Consider the following 20,592-nt stretch of genomic DNA (forward strand, 5'->3'; position numbering starts at 1 on the left):
ACCCAGTCATACCTACCAACGTGGTCAAAAAATTAGCGACCTTCCACTTTATGAACCTGTAACTCTAGATGCAATCCACGGAGTGCGTGATAAAACTGTGTTAATTTGTAATTCTCGATTAACCATACCTTCTAGCAAATGAGCTGAATGAAACTTGGAAGGACCCTAGCTTTATTCCAGCGGACAAACATGGAGATGTGTTTCCCTCCAGCGTCACAGGCATCTTACTGTTTGTGCAACCCACCAACCCAATCCGTTTGACCCCTGACGTCACCGGGAGGGTCGCACTGGCCTGTTTGAAGTTCAGGTTTAAACCTCCCGCCAGAACAAAGGCGGTGACATTCTGCTCCGTTTCAAGAATTCAAGAGCATTTCCAGGGCAAGATTTCAAGAACAAGAAACCTATAGCTTCGCGCGCACGAACTCCGCTCCCCCCGCCACTCCCAACCCGTACAGGCATAATACGGCAGTCGGTTATGCAGGCGTGCTTGGATGTTAAAGACACCGTAGAAGATGTCGCTCTGAAAGCCCTTCAAGCTGAACAAGTTATATTGTATCACGTTATATTGTATCAAGCGGACAAGTTGCAGTGCACCCGGGAGGAATCCGCAGCTACTCAACGAGCTGGAATTCGAAGCGACAACGGCGGCGGCCGAGTCTTTCTGTTGTTTTCGCACCCATTCGAGCCCCTGTTCGGGGCGACGCTTTTTCAATTCCCTATCTCCTCCCTCCAAGAGAACGGCATGCGTCCATCCCATAGCTAGCTAAAACGGTGAAAGCCTCGAGCTTTATTCTAGTTTACAAACTTGTTGCTGCCCGTCGTAGGACCTTAGTGCCTCTGTAACATACCAACCCAGACTCAACTTACTCGATTACGGAGGACAGATTAAAAGGCCGATTGAGCCATGATACTTTAATGTTTAAATCTCCCATCAGCACAATGGGCTTGCGTGCCCATTGTGCTGAAGGGAGATTTAAACGCGCCCGCCCCTCCCTTCCACCCTTAACCAGTGCAGGCATAAACTAACCAACCGACGTCAACTTCGGGGCGGAAGCGGTTGCGGCTTTATGTTCTACGGCGCCATTGTACGGTTGTTTTTACGCCCATTTGTGGTTGTGTTGATTCTCCGCAATCTTCTGATAACGTCGCTAGCACTGTTGTCAGCCGATTGCGCAATTTGTGAAAGAGTCATCGTTGGTGCCGAGAGGAATAACTGATTTGAGGGAGGGGTCGTCAGCGGCGAAGAGGAGCCCGGAAGGGGCACCGAATAAAGCGACTTCACCTGAATGAAGACTGTGGGGAGTAGGCAGATACTGCTCCGCCGTAAAAGTAGAGTGACTGCTGTGGCCGGCAGCGGCCATGTTAGGCGTGCGCACGGGGGACTCTTCTGTCCCGAGTTTATGCCTGTACGAAATATACCAGGTGTTGCTACTTCCACGCAAAAATGCTCTACGGGCACGTATGGAAAAATTTATGGTGGGCTATTTCCGCCTATGGGTCCCAATGACCGCCCATAAAAGGGCATAAAATGGGCTATAGGTGGGCTTGTGTATCGCAGACCAAAAAAACTAACCGATAAGCTTCTTTTTACACGGCTACGAAACATGGTAGTGTGTTTAAGCTATACACCCACAGCTATTGAGATTCCCACTGCCAGCTGAAGAAATGTCTATTTATATAGACCAGCAGCGACACAGACATTTTGACTGTCTATACTGTTTACTGTTTACTGTTGGTAAGTCGATTGACTTAAAACCATACTGGCGTGTTTTGCCAGCTTTATGAAAGTGTTTAGCTTAAGGCTAAAGAACCGCAACCATGAAGGCTCCTGCAGATAGCTATAGAGCAATATATGATTGTCAACCTAGAGACGTGTGACCATTTGGCAACGTTCAGCCGGCTTTAGGCAGTGTTTGATTCTGAAGCTACCGACACGCAGCCACAAAATCTTCTTAGCGAGCTAGAGAGCGATACTGCATATGACTCCGAGCCTCTAGGCGGTTGTTTAACGCTAAGGGAACACGTTTGTTTAAGAATGCAGCTAGGCACACACCCAAAGATCCGTAAGATTACAAAGGCCGGGCTATGGCCTGTTGTCTAAAGCTTAAATGACATGCCATAAAAATATATTCAGCCATCCATATAGAAAGGTAAACATTCCTATAAAGAGACGCTTATAAGATTGCAGAAGCAGTTAAAGAGACCCATAGGGATGTCGATAGGAAGAGCTAAAGACAGCCATACAAAGAGCCATATTTGAACCACTGATACAACCATGAGGCTAGACATACCCACAGAAATTTCTATAATAATGGCTCAAGACACCCATACAAATAGCTATCGCTAAAGTACAGCTATTTCTGAAGTACTGATACAACTATAACAGCCACAGTCAGATATATGAATATATTAAATTTAAATCAAGAGCGAACTGAAACACGGACAAGAAAAGAAGACGACGACGACACTTGCTATCACCTGAAAGTTTTTATTACCTAAAAAACACATACACGCCTGGCCAGGGCCAAACTATGATAAATGTTCAACTAGCTCGTCTCTCTATTTGCCATAGAGATGCCGATAATAAAAGCTAAAGGCAGTCACAGAAAGGGCTACTTAGGCTAAATAGCTGAATACATCCATAAAAAGGGCCTTTTATATCCGGCCATACGATTTTTAAAGACGATAGTCTTTCTTGGGCTACTTGAACGCAGAAAATTTGGTCTGTCTGTACGACTGTTTGTCTGTCTGTCTGACTCGATTCAGCCACCCGGCCAAAGTAAAACAAAATCTGCGCAATAGTCTTATATACTCACAGCCAAATCTAAACGTCTAAGTCCGGTGTAAATGTTCATATTTGTCAACATTGTTGAACAAGAAGACATCACGCAAACATGAAGCGGAAAATCAATACATAAGTGATATTTGCCGTGTTTTTTATTAAAAACTTATGGATGCTTGGTTGATGCAATAGCAAATGATATACGTACTACAACTACTGCAGAAAAACGTGGCCCGCTGTTGCCCGCGCTCCTGGGCGCCTTTGATAAATAACCCGGCAGCAGCAACGATAGGTTCCACTAGATAGGTTCCACGTCCTGCTTGGAACGCGCGTGGATTATGGGCAACGTGGTTGTACAAATGCTGAAGTAGGGCACCTCGATTCACGCGTGTCTCTGCTGTACCGAAGCGCTGGCATCGAGGAACCCGGCCTGTTGCAGTGGAACGCGGTAAATTTAAATTGACTTGAGCAAACCTCTGGCGTGTTTACCTTTGGAGGAGCGCGACGGTACAGGAACATCATGAGATGTGAGCGGGAAAGCAAAGGGAGGCATTTACTTGGCAAATGTCGACAAAGGCTACCGTTTTTGTCGACATTTGCAACCAAATGAGAAGATACGGGGCGAATTTTTTTTTTGTATAGGAGCACTGCTTAAACGGATGCTCGGACACTTACAAAAATATTGTTCTAAACCACTTTACGGATGCACACAAGTGCACCAATATGAGTGTTGTGAGAAGGGAGAAGGCACCTCGTGGACAGCCCGTGGTATGTGATCGCGGTATGCGGAGAAAGCAGCTGTTGTCAACAATTTTCTGTCCTAGCATGCCGCGTCATGCGTAATGCACATTGCAGTGCATGTTGTGAATTGGCGGCCGCGACTGTACACCCAGTGTTATTCATATCAGGCGCACTCCCAAGATAGCCACAAATTGAGGCTACGGGAATTCCTACCCATTTTTGGCTGTCGCGAAGGGGAAAAAAGCGGTTAGTGTCTTTCCCAAGTAGTAACATTTCGCGCAACAAAATCCGGAAACGAAGGGATTTCCAGTATCAGAGTGCAGGCTATGCTAAACATACGCAGGTAAAATGTCTTAACTGTGTTAGATACGTTACTGACTGCATGAACTTCTGACTACAAAAATCAAATAAGCTTGGGGTCACACAGCGCGTTACATAAATCAAACGATATTCTCGTTCAAATGGTAAAGGTACCCGCCAACTTTTTGGCAACCTTACAACCAGTAAGCGCTTCGGAAAAAAAAATTCCCCCGCATTTCCCCGAGGGGGAGGATGTGAAAGTGCGAATGCACGGTTGTCGGCCCGCTTGCGGCGCTTGCGCTCGGCCCCCGCAGCCCACCGCCTCGCCGCCTTCTCTTCCATCTCTTCCATCGGGTTTGTAGTATCACGTGTACACCACGCAGTTATCAAGCCGCTATAACGCCGCTGAGTCGCCAACGCACGCCGCTGACGACGTAGTTTGAATGCGTTAAAGATATAAGACGCGTCAACACTGATATCACCGTCGCGTCCGTGGCTTGATCGGTAGAGCGTCGCGCTGCGGCCGCAAAGTCCGCGGATCGAAACCTGGCGCCGGATGCTGTTTTTCTTTATAGAGGAGCACTGCGGACGCCGCCGACGCCGCCGACGCCGGCGGTGGATGGTTTGGGGTCGCTTATAAAGTGTATTCACACTTAAAACACTTCGACGCCTGTTTCCTTCGATGTAGTACGATTTCAAGTCTAAAAACAGAGTTTGGCAGGCTTTCGAGAACAAACTACAAATGTTGTAATGTGCGGTAACGAATGAGACTTTATCGCTTTTTTGACGCCGCAGCCGAGGCGCTGATCGTCGGACATGTACGGTCATGCATTAAAGGGACACTGAAGTGAATTTGTCAAGCTCCCGTTTTTGCTTGCACTGCGTAGACTGGCTCAAATTAGCACACTTTTCATCGTTTATCCGGTTGACAAATCGGTAATTATTTTATAAAGCGCGAAAGAAGAAAAACTACCATGCGCGGTTTGCGGCGGCCGCACCAACTAAGGCTGTGACGTTGAGAGGAGAGGCGCCGTGATTGGACGATGCCCAAGGTTAGCAATCACACAAGTTTCGGTTTCGGTTTCGGTTCTGTAAAACATAACCAATCGCTTTGTTGGATGGGCATTCTCAATATCTCAGTAATCATCGTACCGCGCTTCTGCCATGTTGTCGGCTGTAAAATGCACAAGATAAGCCTCCCAGGGCGGCTTGTAGTCGTAGCATTCACTAGCCGAGACCTACGCAGTGCATGAACGCCCTCCGCGTACCCGCAGACGCCCAAATGTCATGCGCTGTTCCCCCATATTTGGAGCTTGCCTCCCTCATGCCTGTATCGTAAAAAGCGTGTTCGCACCAGGCCAAGGGTCTGTTCATTCTGGCCTGTGCCCGCTGCCTGCAAGCAGTCGGTGCTTATGGCAACAGCACGCCAACGAGAACTCGCTAGCGCGCCAGTGCCAGCCTGCGCGCGTTTTGTAAACTAGTTCGTGTAGCCATGAACGTTGCGGCCCCAAAAAAGGTGAACTCAATATAGAAAACATCGGCGGAAAACAAAAAAGTTAACTTACAAAAAAGAAAAGCACGTACCCGCGGGGATTCGAACTCGTGACTCGCAAAACATTTGCGGAGAATTCCTAGCGCCCCAGACTGCTAGGCCACGGAGCGGGACGCGAATGCCTTGCTAATATAGGGTATATATTGCACAACCGGTTTACACTTTTATTTAGTTTTGGCATTTCAAGCCGCTTAGGTGACTATTTGTTGTACTGCGATCGTGCAGTAAGCGTCGCCCGAGTTTCCACAGTAGCTCACGTCTAGCAATTGCATTTCGTAGACGGAAAAGCGTTCGCAGATGCGTAGTCGTGCTGCTGACCGCTGTGCTTGTTCGCTCAGCGCAAAAAAGCGCTTCCCGCGCCCTAGTTTTACGCTGTACGGTAAAAATATCAGTTGATTTTATTTCCTTAGTACCTATATTGACTTCGCTGACTCTTCTCCCGCCTTCAAGAGGCCTTATATTTTCCTACTGGCGTACCAGTCAGCGAAGCGTCGCATGTGCAGCGCTTGTGTGAAGCGACCTTGACTTGGAGCTAGATACAGTGTACAAACAAACCAAGTAAAGAAAGGCACATTCTTCCATTCACAAACGTGTCCTGGCTTCGTTTCAACTAAGCGAACGAATTGCGACCAAGCAATTTTTTTTAACCTCCTTGATTGCGACGACCCGCCGGCGGCCGGCGGACGAAACGCTGGGCCGACTGACTCTGTCGGCCGGGGAGCCGTGCAGTAGCGCAGCCGTGGCGCAGCCAATTGCCAGCTCATCCCCTCCTGACGTCACACGAAAACGCCACAGAAAATGGGCGAGCGTAAAGAGAGGAGGACAGCGTTTTCGAATTAGTTTTTCTACTAAATAAAATCGCGTAAACGCGCCTAGAGTGGTCGAAACATGGTCTGGGGACTCCGGACTACAATTTGCGCTAGTAATCCCGCAATGTTTACATATCACTTCAGTGTCCCTTTAATACTCGGGAATTTGTTACACACAGGTAACTCACCACAACTATCGGAACAATTTTGCGTTACAATACGGTGCAGTATGTGCAAAGATCAACATTACTTTGTTAAGGCCAGTGCGGAAGGAAACTTGTTCCACCAAAATGAAGTGCTCAGGATTAACATGCTCCAGCAGTTCCTTTGCATTTGGGTTGCCTTTCACGTAGATAGGTAAAAGTATAAAATCGATTTCGGTATCGAAAAGTTCTCCGTCAGGTGGTACATAATTGTACAGCGTTTAGAAAGTACGAGAAAGTTGATAAGTGCGGCCAGCTAGTCACCGACAGCGTAAACTGCTTGGTGCACTTTTTGGCGTCTTGCATGCGCATTCTTGATGATTACGATTTGCTGAAAAGATTCGTATTCCCTCCGCGCCATTCGAGTACGCCGAGTTCAACGTCCCTTGGAGCTTCGGCTTCCCGTTCTTTTATTTTTAAGTGCGAATGCACTTTATAAGCGACCCCAAACCATCCACCGCCGGCGGCGTCGGCGTCCGCAGTGCTCCTCTATATTTAAAAAAGAAACAGCATCCGACGCCAGATTTCGATCCGAGGACTTTGCGGCCGCAGCGCGACGCGCTACCGACTAAGCCACGGACGCCACGCTGATTTAGTGTGAGTAACGCGCTTTATATCTTTAACGCATTCAAACTACGTCGTCAGCGGCGTACGTTGGCGACTCAGCGGCGTTATAGCGGCTTGATAACTGCGTGGTGTACACGTGATACTACAAACCCGATGGAAGAGATGGAAGAGAAGGCGGCGAGACGGTGGGCTGCGGGAGCCGAGCGCAAGCGCCGCAAGCGGGCCGACAACCGTGCATTCGCACTTTCACATTCTCCCCCTCGGGGAAATGCGGGGGAATTTTTTCTGATCGGCATTAACCTGCTATAGCACAGCTGGTGAAGGGTTGTTCCCGTTTTTATTTAGGTTGCTTTTATTTTTGTAGGGAACATTATTTTTTTTTTCCATTTTTTCCCTTGCGCTGCCGTTTCCGCGGCCCCTGGTTCGAAGATATCTTTCCTTCACCCGCTCGCGGTGTGTGTTGGCTACATGAGGTGAGCTGCTGGGCGCGGTGACGCAAGGAGTGCTGTGGTCTGTGGTTGTCTGTTTATCTCTTAATGCGTAGCATTCTTTGCCGAGTACCCCTACAGCCAGGACCGTGTAAAGCCCTGCATTTCCACAAAATTGCAGATATCCCGGATTTTCCAACTGTAATCGCTATAACAGCGTAAATGGAAATTATTGGTAACACAAAAGTTTGAAAAAATAAAAAATAAAAAAAATAGAAAAAATTAGGCAAAATGGCGAAACGTGTAACCCCCTGCGTTACCGCAAGAATGCAGATTTTGCGAAAGTTCCAGATGTAATCGTTGTAATAGCGTGAATAGAGATACATGGTCGAACGTAATTTTGAAAAACTAGAAAAATGAGAAAAATATAAAATAATTACGGAACATGGCAAACAGTGTAACACCCGGCATTTTCACAATAATGCAGATTTCGCGAAATTTTCAAATGTAACCGTAATAATATAGTAAATGGAGATAATTGGTAGAACGAATTTCTGAAAAACTGAACAATAAGAAATATATTTAAAAATTACGGAAAGTGGCCAGACGTATAACGCATTGCATTTCCACAATAATGTAGATTTCGGAGGAGTTCCACCTGTGATCGTTATAAGAGCGTAAATGAAGATAATTGGTCGAATAAAATTTTGAAAAACAAAAAAATAAGAAAAATACGAAATAATTACGTAAAATGGTCCATAAAAACGGAATTACGGAAACTGGAAACCAGAAATTGGTGAAGAGGACCCGCGTTCTCGAAATTCCCCCAATACCGTAAGCTTCTCATTGTGGGAGGCACACAGGCCGTTCCTCAAGATATTTTACTTCAACACGGCGTCCAACACACTCCCTGAAATATTGCTTTGTGGAATGGCAGCACCATCGCTGATGTGCGAGAGTGCCGTACACTGTGGAGGCCCGGAAGCGTATTTCCAAATGCTTCGCTGCACAGAGCACCCACGTGACATGTCTGTTTGCGCGATGCAGAATGGCAATTGCACGTCGTCATTGGCTGCGCCCCAAACCTAAAGCGACCTAAAACATACCAAATCAAAATTAACGAAAACAACCCGTACAGTTGAGTTTAGAAAAAAATTAAATTTAGAAGAAAAAAGTACACAATGAAAAAAAAAATTAAGAGATGTACTTGCTGGGGCTTGAACCCAAGCCTTCAGCGGCAGTACTGAGTTCTCTACATCGATGCCACAGAGCCTCAGCGGAGTGGTAGTTTTAGCAGGCGCTGTGACATCACGCAGTGACATCGCGCAGTCACATCACACATGTCACGTGGGTGCTCTGTGCAGCGCAGCGTTTGGAATCACGCGGCCCCGGAACCCCCTTCTGTTGTACTTGCGAAGTGTTCGCTGTAGAACATCCAAAAAATATACGCTTTCCCAACAATTCACGAAAACGTGTTCTCTTGACTCCGATGATTTGCAACTAAAAAAATCTGTTCCCCCATGATACAAAAACCCCATGCCTTCCGTGTAACGGTACTAATAATGTTCCCGTGCAACCGAGAGTAAAAAAAAAGACAGACTAGCCCTGGCTGTACCTGCCTTCTTTTCACCCTTTGCAGTTCATGTATTTTTCAGTTATTCATTATGGAAACCACGCTAGCGACGCAAGAGAGGTAGTAGTTAAGTGCGTCTCCACTAGATGACGTGACAAGTCCTAGAGCAGTGGTACTCTCATGCTTGAGAGTGGTGCGTGCGTGTATTCGACCTTAACTTTTTTCTTTTTTTCTATTTGTCGAGAGAATTCACATTCCCAACCGGTTCCAAACGTAATTACCGATAAAGCATCACGATCAAGGGCCCAAGCTGACGTGTCTGTCTGTCCCGTGTGTGCGCTTACCACTTAACACTTAACCGTCCGCCTCCGTGGCTAGCGCAAGAGGAAGTGCGTTTAGCCGATAATAAACTCATTAACCCTTGAAGTCAAGCCTGCGAGCGCCATTCTGAGCCTCACACAAGTACTAATTCCCTCTTGACATTTTGCAGCATTCAGCGCTACCGCACACAATCAGATTGATTGAATGAAGGGTTTAACGCGCCGACGCAACGCAGGCGATGAGGCGCACCGTAGTGGAGGTCTCCGGATTATTTTTGACCACCTGGGGATCTTTAACGTGCGCCGAAATCTCGTACACACGGGCGTTTTTCCGTTTCGCCTCCATCAGAAAAGCGGCCGCCGCGGCCGGGAATCGAACCCGCGACCTCGTGCTAAGCAGCGCAACGCCTTAGCCACTGAGCCACCGCGGCGGGTCCGCACACAATCAGGACGGAAAGGAAGATGCGCAGCCTTACAATGAGAAATAGTAAGAGCACTTACCGATGACCTCCGTCGAGAGGGTGGCCTGTCCCGAGCAGTCGTTGCGGGCGTGGTGGGGACAGTCCCAACGGGAGTTTCTTGCGGGCCACTGGCCATCGTGGAATCCTCCGAAGCAGCCTTCGCCAGACGTTATCTTCTTTCTCAGCTTTGCGGCAGAGAGAACGTGCGCCCGCGCTATCTGTTCACCAGGATCTTCGATTTCCTCATTTAGAAGCAGCCCCCAGATTTGCACAAAGTGCAAAAAAAGCAGCATTTTACCCCTAATGTTACTTTTATTACTAAAATCACTTTTACTTTTATTACGCACAAATTAATTGAATATAAGATGAAAAACAAATATAAACTGAATGAACGATTATATACACTTGGTTCAAAATCGGGCCAACAGTGAACAACAAATAAGGAGGGTTAAAAGTAAAGTTGAGAATCATTTTGGTCGTAGACGTCTTTAGATTAATGATCCTTCCATGCTTCGGCTTTAATGCTAAACCGACTGACGTTCTTTTTCTTCTTTTTCATTGTTTTGTTGACTTTTTTCTTTATTCTTGGATTTTTGTTGGAGATGTATACCATGCGTATTTTGGGTTTGGCTTGTGATCGTTCTAAAATTTTGTTTTTTCTCTTCTTTTTGTTTTATGTCTTTCAAAATACTTTTCAAAAAATTATCTCCGACCACCTATTATATAGCAATTACAGGTGTTACATACGCCAAACCTACTTTTTTGGGGAAATTCAGAGTGTTACTCGGATCGCCATTTTTTCCATTTGTATTTGTATTTAGAACGTTTCTTCGCGGTCTTTTCTTGTTTATCCTTGCGTTTGTTGGGTAAAGACGTTTAAGATGCATAGTTCTGATTTCTTCAGGTCATTTCTGTGAAAACACATTTTCTATTCTTCTTTTTTTGCTTGCTAAAATTTTGTTTACCATTATCCCCATTTACGCAATGGCAACGATTACTGGTGCTTTAATTGCCCAATCTGCATTTATGTAGAAATGCAGGGCGTTACACGGTGTTTCGCCCTTTGTTATTTGCGTTTTGAAACTTTTTTCCAACTTTTTTGCTTTTGGGTTTTGTGGGTGGATGTCAAATCGTGTTTGTGAAAATTTTATTTCTGCGATTTTTCATTTTTTGCATTTTCAAAATTCTGTTCGAGCAATGTCCATTTACGCTATTGTCAGCATTAAAAGTGCAAGTTCTGCCAAATCTGAATTCTTGTGGAAATTCTGGGCGTTACATCTTTATATTTGGCTGCAAAAATTTGTTTCGACCATTATCCCCATTTACGCAATGACGATTACTGGTGCTTTAATTGCTAAATCGGAATTTTTGTAGAAATGCAGGGCGTTACACGGTTTTTCGCCATTTGTTATTTGCATTATGAAACTTTTTTTGCCGACTTTTTTGCTATTGGGTTTTGGAGGCAGATGTCAGATTGTTTTTGTAAAAATTTCATTTCTTCCATTTTTTATTTTTTGGATTTTCAAAATTCTGTTGGACCAATCTCCATTCGCGCTATTATCGGGATTAAAAGTGTAGCTTCTGCCAAATATGCATTTTTGTTGAAATTCTGGGCGTTACATGGTCCTACCTGTGGGGGTACTCGGCAAAGAATGCTACGCATTAAAAATTACACCATCTTCCCGCAGGGGAACTCTGAGTAGTATTCGAAGCAGCCATGGGGTCGACGGATGTTCCCATTAGTTTTCAGTTCGTCATTTTCGTTGACGCGCAGCTTCGCGTGCCTTCGTTGTATGAGTAGCTTCTTGACGTAGTTTGAATGAGTGAAGGACATAAGGTGTGTAGGCGCCGGTGTGGTCGTGCGGCTGACCCTACATTTATTTACTGAGGAGGATTCGGTGGCAGCATAAGCCCCGCGAGTCGGGGAGCGCCCGTGGAATGCGGCCGAGCAGCGCAGAGGCCTGGGTGTTCTCTGGCGCGTGGATCGTCGTGCGTGTAGAGGCCACGCGCTGCTGGCGATGGAGGTAGCGGCCAATGATGATGATAGTGGGCGCTTGCTGTCGATGACGAAGTGCCGCGACAGGGCTCCCTCCCCCCTAGCGCGGAGCGCGACAAAAGAGTACAAGAACATGAGCAACTAACTAGCGAGGAAAGCAATGTACAGGGTGTGTCCGCGGTCAGAGTTACTTTTAGGTAGTCGAAGTGAAAAGGGATCTAAAATCATAGCGTCGTTCTGGTCAGTCCCGAAATAGCGTCCGCTGACAGTTTCATCACGAGGGCTTCCAGTGCAAAATATAACCTTCGGTGGCCTGGGCTGGGAGTGGAGTAACGGACGAGCTTGAGCATGAATCGGCTGGTCCGATGTCAGGCTGTCGCGGGTGTCCACATTAATGTAGGTGATGGGACGGGTCTGGAAAAGCGGGCGTAGTATGTGTAGCATCCCACGACGTGAGTTTGCCCATCTATTAGCAGCACGCCTGATCCGTTGAGGTTGTGGTGTGGAGGATACAGTCGGGCGAAGCATATATGGCATGCTTTACGCGGAACCGGGGCGTGATGCCGATGATTACTGCAGCGTTTGCGTGTTGCGGGAGTCGAAAGTCGAAAGCAGGTTTTGATGATCGTGAAACCTACGACGGATCCAGCGCACGCGCCTCCAGCGTTGGCAGCGCGGAAGCAGGCGGTGTACCTGAAGTTCTTGCTGTCGTGCCACCGTAGAAAACTTGCTTCGTAGGCGGCACTTGTGACGCCCACGGCGGTGTTCAAGCTTTGCGGGGCAAATTAGTTGGGGCGGAGGTAGCTGCATGTCCGAAGGTTGTCCGTTCTCGTCACATTGGCCGTGTAGCCGAACTTTAGGATGTGCGACGCTCGCATCTCGCAAGCTTTGCGTCCACTCAGCAATGCTGGTCACGTTAGAGCTGCACGGTAGAGTCGTGTGGCCGGAGTTTCTTGCGTGGGCCAGGGGGTTATCGGAGACACCGGTCTTACTGTCGGTGTCTTGGTACCGGTACGTCGCATAGGACGGTAGCAGCTCGTTGGAGGGTGGGCTTTTGCCGCGGTCGACTACGAGTAACACAGTGTGCTTCTCGAGCGTACTATGGAGCTGGAGTAGACGCGTCCGCCACATCACAGATGGTCGAGATGCGTCGTGAAGCGGCGGCTTCGACTGATGCCTCCAGCTGTGTCAACGAAAATGGTGCAGTGGTTGCCGAAATTGCACTTGGGTCGACAAGAGCCGCTTGCCCGAAAGGTGGTAAACGAGGTTGCGTCAAGGCCCACCCCGGGGCTTGAGTGCTGCGGGGAAGCAGGGCAGATACATTCGGTGACCGACTGCTAAGGCGTGAGGTGCAGTTCTTCATTGTCGATGGATCTGGGCTGCCATCCACGGGGTAGATCGTGGTCGCAGTGGCCATGGTGTCGTCGCGGGGTGGTGCTGCCAACGCCAGCATGCTGGTGATAGGAACAGTGTCCCCGACCGGGGTGGTGCACGGCCGGGCGGCTGGCGTGGGTGGTTTGAGGTACCGACCGTAGCGCGTCAGGAGGACGGTCCTGAGCTCGTCGTAGGGCTGGGCTCCAGAGTCCGGCAAGCTGGAGGCTAAGCTTGATGGTAGGAGCTCGTACATCAGTGAGTAATGGTCCTCCTGGGCTGTGACGTGGTACAGGTCGAAAAACCAGCCCATCTGTATAAACCACACCTCGCGGTTCTTAGGGTAGAACGGTGGGCGAGGTGGCAAGGCCATTGTATTGAGTGGCTTGGGGGAATCACCAGGAGCTGAGTGCGTGGGCGCAGCCAGAGTGGAGTTGCCGAAAGTGAATTGACGTTCAGATAGGCCGGGTGGTGGTAGAACGTTTCTTCGCTCTTGGGTCTGAGAATCGTCTTCAGGGCGCGAGGGAGGCTGTAAGCAGGTCAGCATGGTTCCCATTCCATCATGCGGTACGTCGTGCGAGGTAAAAGCGGGAGGGGCGATGCAGCGTCCTTGTGGCGGGAAAGCCTCCAGCCGTGGCGCGCCATCACGTAGGCCTGTAGCGTGTCGTAGGGCCGCTCACCGTGTTTTAGCGGCTCACAGCGTACGTCGGCTGGAAGCAGGGCGGTGGTGATGCGGTAGCGCTCGATCTGTGAGTCGATGTGGCGGATGAAGAAGTGCGCTTCCATTTTGAGGAACCATGCTCGGGGATAGGGTCGCTTGAAGGCCGGGTAGGGCGGCAGAGGGCAAGCTAAGTGGGGCTCCATAATGTCCACGTCCGGGTCACCAATTAATGTGGGCGCCGATGTGGCCGTGCAGCTGACCCTACATTTATTTACAGAGGAGGATTCGATGACAGCAGAAGCCCCGCGAGTCGAGGAGCACCCGTGGAATGCGGCCGAGCAGCGCACAGGCCTGGGTTGTTGTTGTTCTTTTTCTAGTGTTCTCTGGCGCGTGGATCGTCGTGCGTGTCGAGGCCACGCTCTGCTGACGATGGAGGTAGCGGCCAATGATGATGATGGTGGGCGCTTGCTGTCGATGACGAAGTGCCGCTACAGGTGCATTCGTAGCACACGCCCCCGTCTCGGTTTGTAGCGCAGTGGGAAGAGCGCAACGTACCTCCCGTTGCGGCCAGAGAGTCGTGGAATCGAAACCGGGCGCCACCTAACTATTTCTATTTATAGAGGACTGCGCTGACGTCATCGCAAATGCTGACGGGACTTAAGAGACGCGCATGCGCACTGAAGTGCGGACCGCGGACAACGACAACGAGGGAGAGAGGGACACAGCCCCGAGCATGAAATGCTTCGCATGTAAAAGTCACGAAGCCAGAGCGAAGGTTTTCTGCTCACCTCATGGTGTCACGGATACCACTTCAGCGGCTAAAATGTACGTTCTCCCCCTCTCTCTCAACATGTTTATTTATGCTTTTGCTCATATTCACGTGCTGTCAATAAGCATTAATAGCGCAAATTGCGCAATACTAGCCCATTATTAGCGCAAATATATTCGGGGGTCTTCTGTAAGAAGTTTTCAGTGCAGGGCTTTAAAAGTTTTCACTGCTCCCTACAAGTCATTTTAAATGTTTGTTTTGGTGTCGAAATGATAACTTGCGTGAATAAAATTAATCAGTCAATCAGATAGTACGCAAATATTCATTATTGAATAACCTCAACCAATCATTTCGGTATAACGCACGGCAAAGACGCCCGTGACCGAATCCCAGCCGCTTTGCCCCGAACGATAGTGGGGAAGAGAACCGTTGGAAAAAGCGGGAAAAAATCACGCCCCCCTGTGTCGAACAACGACGATGGGTAACGCGAAGCTTCCTCGTGATGGATTCTTTGGTTGGCCATTCCCACGCTGCGAGTGTGTGCTAACCTTGAGGTACGCGCTTCTTTTTGGTCTGGGTTCGGCACCGGCTACTTGGCATTCAGAGGTCAATTTTTAGTTTGTTGCCGGTTTGAGAGGTTAAACCCCGAAATGTGACGTTATGCCTGACGTCCTAAACCACAAGGTGGGAAGTTAGGCCTAACGTCGTGTGCCTAACAGCCTCACGGCACGCAGAGCAACGCCATTCTCATCCTACCTCTGCCTGTAGGTAACGGCTGTCGATGTTCACCTCACAACTTGAGGTTAGGCCTATTTACGGCGCACTGTCGCACGTCTGCGTCACCTCCTTCCACTGCTGCACATCAAGTTTTAGCGGAGGGGTCGTAACGGAGCGGTCGCCAAGCTTCGCAGGAAAGCGTTTTAATTTTGCTACACTTTGCCCACAGTCATCATAACCATCACAGAAAGTTGGCTTTCCTGACCAGCGTATTCGCGTTACAGACCCCGTTAGTTAGAACACTGAAGCTGCGCTTTAAAATTATTGGTCGTTTCTCGTTGGTTGCAGAATGCACCTGGAGGCGTTTTCTGGTTGTCGCAGCGGGTTGGTTGGTTGGCTGAGTACCGCAGAGCATGGCACTCTGGGGATTATCCAAGAGCCAGTGAACCTATTAACGATATGACCTGTATTTTAGATGTAAAAATTGGAAAGGAAATAACAAACAGATTTCGTCAGAATGTGAAACTAGAGGCAGGAAGGAAAGCAAATAAATATGAAGACTTCTCTGACTAGCACGGAAACCTGCCTGTCACCGCAACGTTAGAGTGAAGGGTGGACACAACATGCCTACAGCATACTGCTAGGGCGGAAACGCCTACTAAAATAACAGCAGCCTAGAGCGAAGGTTAAGCCGGTTGAATTTTGACTCCAGATACGTGCATCGCATTGGGGAGAAGCTGCGGCAAATAAAAAGAAGGTGTTTTATATTGCTTGCTTTCATCACAGAAAGGGCATTGAGGGGATGGAGCCAGGCCAGATTTTTGAAGATCAAAATTTATTGGGGTGATTTCGCATCGATGTTCAGTTACCGTAACCTCGCATATCCTAGACGTACAAAACATTGGCATCCTAGCAAAACCTAGTTAAGAGTTTTTTTTATTTTTTTGATAAAAGTTTTTACAACAAAATCAGCAATGAAATGAACGAAATTGCATTACCTTCTGGCGCGTAATTGGTATAGTAAAAATATTGCTCTCATTTATTGCTAATCAATAAAGGAACACTAGGGCTAAAATGCTGCTTTTTTGCCCTTTCGGCAAATATGGGGCTGCAACTAAATGGGAAAATCGAGGAGGTTGGAGAATAGATAGCGCAGGCGCACGTGCTGTCTAACGTAAAGCTGAGGAAGAAGAAAACGTCGGCGAAGGCTGCTTCGGAGGATTCCAGGATGGCCCACACCCAGCAAGAAACTCCCGTTGGGACGGTCCCCACCACGCCCGCACTGACTGCTCGGGACAAGCCGCCCTCTCGACGGAGATCTTCGGTCAGTGCTCTGTTTCTTTCTCTTTGTAAGGCTGCACGTGTTCCTTTGTGTCCTGAGTTTGTGAGGCCACCCCGAGTGCTGCAAAATGTCTAGAGAAAATAGGTACTAGTGTGCGGCTGAGGCAGGCACTCCCAGGCTTGGCTTTAGGCTTAACGAATTTGTTATCGGCTAAACGGTTTTGCACTCGGGCTAGGTACGGTGGTAGACGGCTAAGTAGTGAGCGCGCACACAGGAGAGACACACGTCAGCTTGGGTCTTTGATCGCGGTGCTTTATCGGTAATGCCATTTGAAACTGCTCGGGACTGCGAATGCTGTCCCCTGAATAGAAAAAAAGAGAGAAGTTGAGGCAAAAAACACGCACGAACAACTCTCACGCAAGAAAGTACCACTGGTCAAAGACTACTCACGCGATCTATAGTGAAGAAGCACTTAACTACTACTACTCTTGCGTCACTAGCGCGCCTTCCCTAATTACTATCTGAAAAATATGTGTGCTGTAAAGGGTGAAAAGACTGCATGTACAGCCGGGGGTAAAATCTTTTTTTTTTCTCTCGCTTGAACGGGAACATTATTAGCCCGGTTTAAAACGGAAGGAATGGGTTTTTGTACTAGGGGGGAAGGGGTCAGAATATTTATTGGCAAATCATCGGAGACAAAAGACCACGTTTTCTTGAATTTTTCGGAGCGGGTATATTTTTTTGATGTTGTACAGCGAACACTTCGCAAGGTTTTAGATCAGGAGAGCAGATTTCTGTGCCTCCGCAGTGTAGGGCACACTCGCACATCAATGTTATACAGCGATGGTGATTCCCGTTCCACAGAGCAGTATTTTGGGTAACGTGTACGGCGGCTTGTTGAAGTAAGGTATTGTCTGGAGGAATGGCCTGTGCGCCTCCCAGAATAAGCCGCTGACGGTATTGGGGGAATTGAAACTGACAACGCGAGCCCTCCGTTGGGCAACATTAATCTATTTGTGGTGCGATATTTTACAACGTTGATGTGTAAGGTGTTGTGTGAAAGCCAGAGAATAAATAAGTAAACAACAAACTCATTGGGGTTTCGACGTACCGCCTCCAAGGTTTGCGCAGAAACAATAGGTTCAAAACCCAACGGTGGTGTCTTTCCTCTTTTTTTGCACAGGAGAGCTTTATAATGATTACGACTTAATTTATTATATTTTCACGCCTTATAGTTTTTGCCTTAATGGAATTGTAAGTTTTTTATTGTAATCGGCACTAGGCACACAAAGCCGCTGTCGACGTAACGTGCATTAAAACGCTGTTCATATTTAACAAACTAACGCGCATAGCCATTTAGGTAGGCTTGCACGACGTCGTGCGTAAAGCCGCAGCCCTAATGTGAACATAAACACGAAGAAAAACTTGTGGATTGTGTTTTGCCACTCCAGTTCCCATGCTGTGCGTCAACGTCATCTGACCTAGCTGTGAAAACCGGTGGATCTGTCAGCTGAGCAAACGCATCAAGCTTCTCAAATGTGAAGCGGATGTGCTAAGGTCAAGCGCAGGTAACGGTCAGTTCGAGTCGTTGTAAGTCTAATGCGAAGGGCAACACTCTTCCCCTTCTATAAAAGGTGATGGAAAGCCAATTTCGCCGCGATGCATGTGCTAACTTATACACTGTTCGTATACGCGCGGAGCCATAACCAGCAAACAGCTGGGGACTCCAGCGGCCTACCCCGCCCCTGTCCAGTAGGGGAGTGCATGCATTCCTGAAAAATGTATGACTAGATGTTGGAAAAAGAGATAAACACACAACCACGGATAAAAGGACTCCTTGCGTCACCGCACCCGCCAGCTCGACTCCTCTAGCCAACAGACGCTGCCAGCCAACAGAATATCTCTCTTTGAACCGACGACCGCGGAAACAGTACCGACATTGAACGAAGCGCACCGGACTGGCGTGGAGCAAATAATCGCATTTCCAACATATTGTAATAAGCCCAAATATGCATGGAAGACTTCAAAAAGAGCACCAAGCAGTTTGCGCTATCGGTGACTACAGCTGGCTGCACGTATCCACTTTCTTGCACTTTCTGAAAGCTGTATAAAGTCTGCTCCACCTGTCGGAGAGCTTTTCAATACTGAAATCGATTGTATACTGCCAGCTACGTCAGAGGCCACCCAAATACAACGGAACTGCTGGAGAATGTTAACATTGAGCATTTTCTTCCGATGGAACCAGTTTGTTTCCGCAATGGCCTTAAAAACGTAGTGCTGATCTTTGCACATACCCCCCGGTACTGTATAACGCAAAGTTGGTACTGTAATTGTGGTGAGTTACCTTCGTGTAAGAAATTCCCGAGTGTTAATGCATAATGCCTGGCCGCCAAGGCTGCGTCTCAGAAAACGCAATAGTTGCTGGCTCATTACCGCACATTACCGCATTTGTCATTTGTTTTCAAAAGCGTAACAAACTCTGGTTTTAGACTTGAAATCGCACAACACTGCACGAAACGCCACGAGGTGTTTTTTTACGAAGCGCATGTTGGTTCAGCTATAGCTCTTGGTATGACTGTCGTTAGCTCTTGCTATCGACATCCCTATGGGTTTCTTTAGCTGCTTCTGCGATCCGATCGGCGCTTCTTTTTACAAATATTTACATCTTCCTATGAATGGCTGAATACATTATTATGGCATGTCATTTCGGCTTTAAACAGGCCACAGGCCCGTCCTTGTAATCTTATGAATGGGCGGCATTCCATCTCATCATTACTGTGGCCTGTAGCTTCTCGTGTGGCACTTCAAAGCTTCTCCTGTGGCACTCCTCCGGTTGTGTGCTTAGCTGCATTCTCAAACAAAATGTTGTCTTAAAACTTAAACAACCGACTAGAATCTCGCAGCCACAGTATCGCTCTGTAGATAGCTAAGAAGCTCTTATGACTGCGTGGGGGTAGCTTCAGGAGCAAACACTGACTATGCTGCCGATGACGTGCCGGTTGTGCTGATGCGAGATTTAAACATAGAAGTCTCAAGGTTCAACCCACCCTCTAAGCTGTCCTCCGTTATCCAGTGGTTTGGGTCTGGGTTTGTATCTTACACAGACACTAAGGCGCCTACCACGGCAGAGGGAAACGGAGAGCCTCAAGTTTGTAAGCTAGTATAAATGTCGGGGCGTTCCAGGATTTAGCTAGCTATTCGACGAACCCATGTCGTTTTTGTGGAGGAAGGAGAGCGAAAATAGAAGAAGCCTCTGCCCGAACAGGAGCGCGAATGGGCGGGAAAACAAAATCCGGTGCCGCTGCCTTTGCTGGCTCAAATTCCAGCTCGTGGAGTAGTTGCAAATTACTTTTGAGGGCATGTCTGCTTGAAAGGCCGACGTGAGGCATCATCATTTGTTCAGCTGAAAGGGCTTTCAGAGCGATATATCTTCGACGGTGTCTTTAACGTCTAAGCACGCGCATTACCGACTGCCGAATTATGCCTGTACGGGTTTGGAGTGGAGGTGGGGGCATGGAGGCAGGGTCTAGTTTGCGCAGCTATAGGTTTCATGCTTTTGAAATCTTGCTCTAGAAATACTCCAGAATTCTTGAACCAGAGAACAATGGCAGCTCCGTTGTGCTGACGGCAGGTTTAAACATGGCTGTCAAACGACCCAGTGCGACCCGTATGGTGTCCGCGGTGTTCCAACCGATTGGGTTGGTGTGCAACACAAACAGTAAAACACCTATGACGCTACAGGGAAACAGACGGCTCTGTTTGCCCGCTGGAATAAAGCTGGTCCTTCGAAGTTTCATTCAGCTCATAAAGTTTGTTTCCTGCGCCGCGTGGACTGCGTAGAGCTTTACAGGTTTTCCTTCTGAATATCGGGTTGGTAGGCGGGTGGGATAATGAGTTTCCACAGTATGGTCAGAAAGAGGGACTCACCTTATTGGCCTCGATACAATGGCGGTAGCCGTCTTCAACTTCAGTCGCTGATGTCCGCTAATGGTAAAAAAAATTAGTGCCCTTCCACTCTGTGAAGAAGGATGATCTGCGAAGCTGGTCGCCGGTAACGGAG

This window comes from Haemaphysalis longicornis, unplaced genomic scaffold, assembly GCF_048455015.1.
Source record: "Haemaphysalis longicornis isolate Haplotype H1 unplaced genomic scaffold, Haemaphysalis longicornis Haplotype H1 scaffold_4, whole genome shotgun sequence".
Classification (NCBI taxonomy): domain Eukaryota; kingdom Metazoa; phylum Arthropoda; class Arachnida; order Ixodida; family Ixodidae; genus Haemaphysalis; species Haemaphysalis longicornis.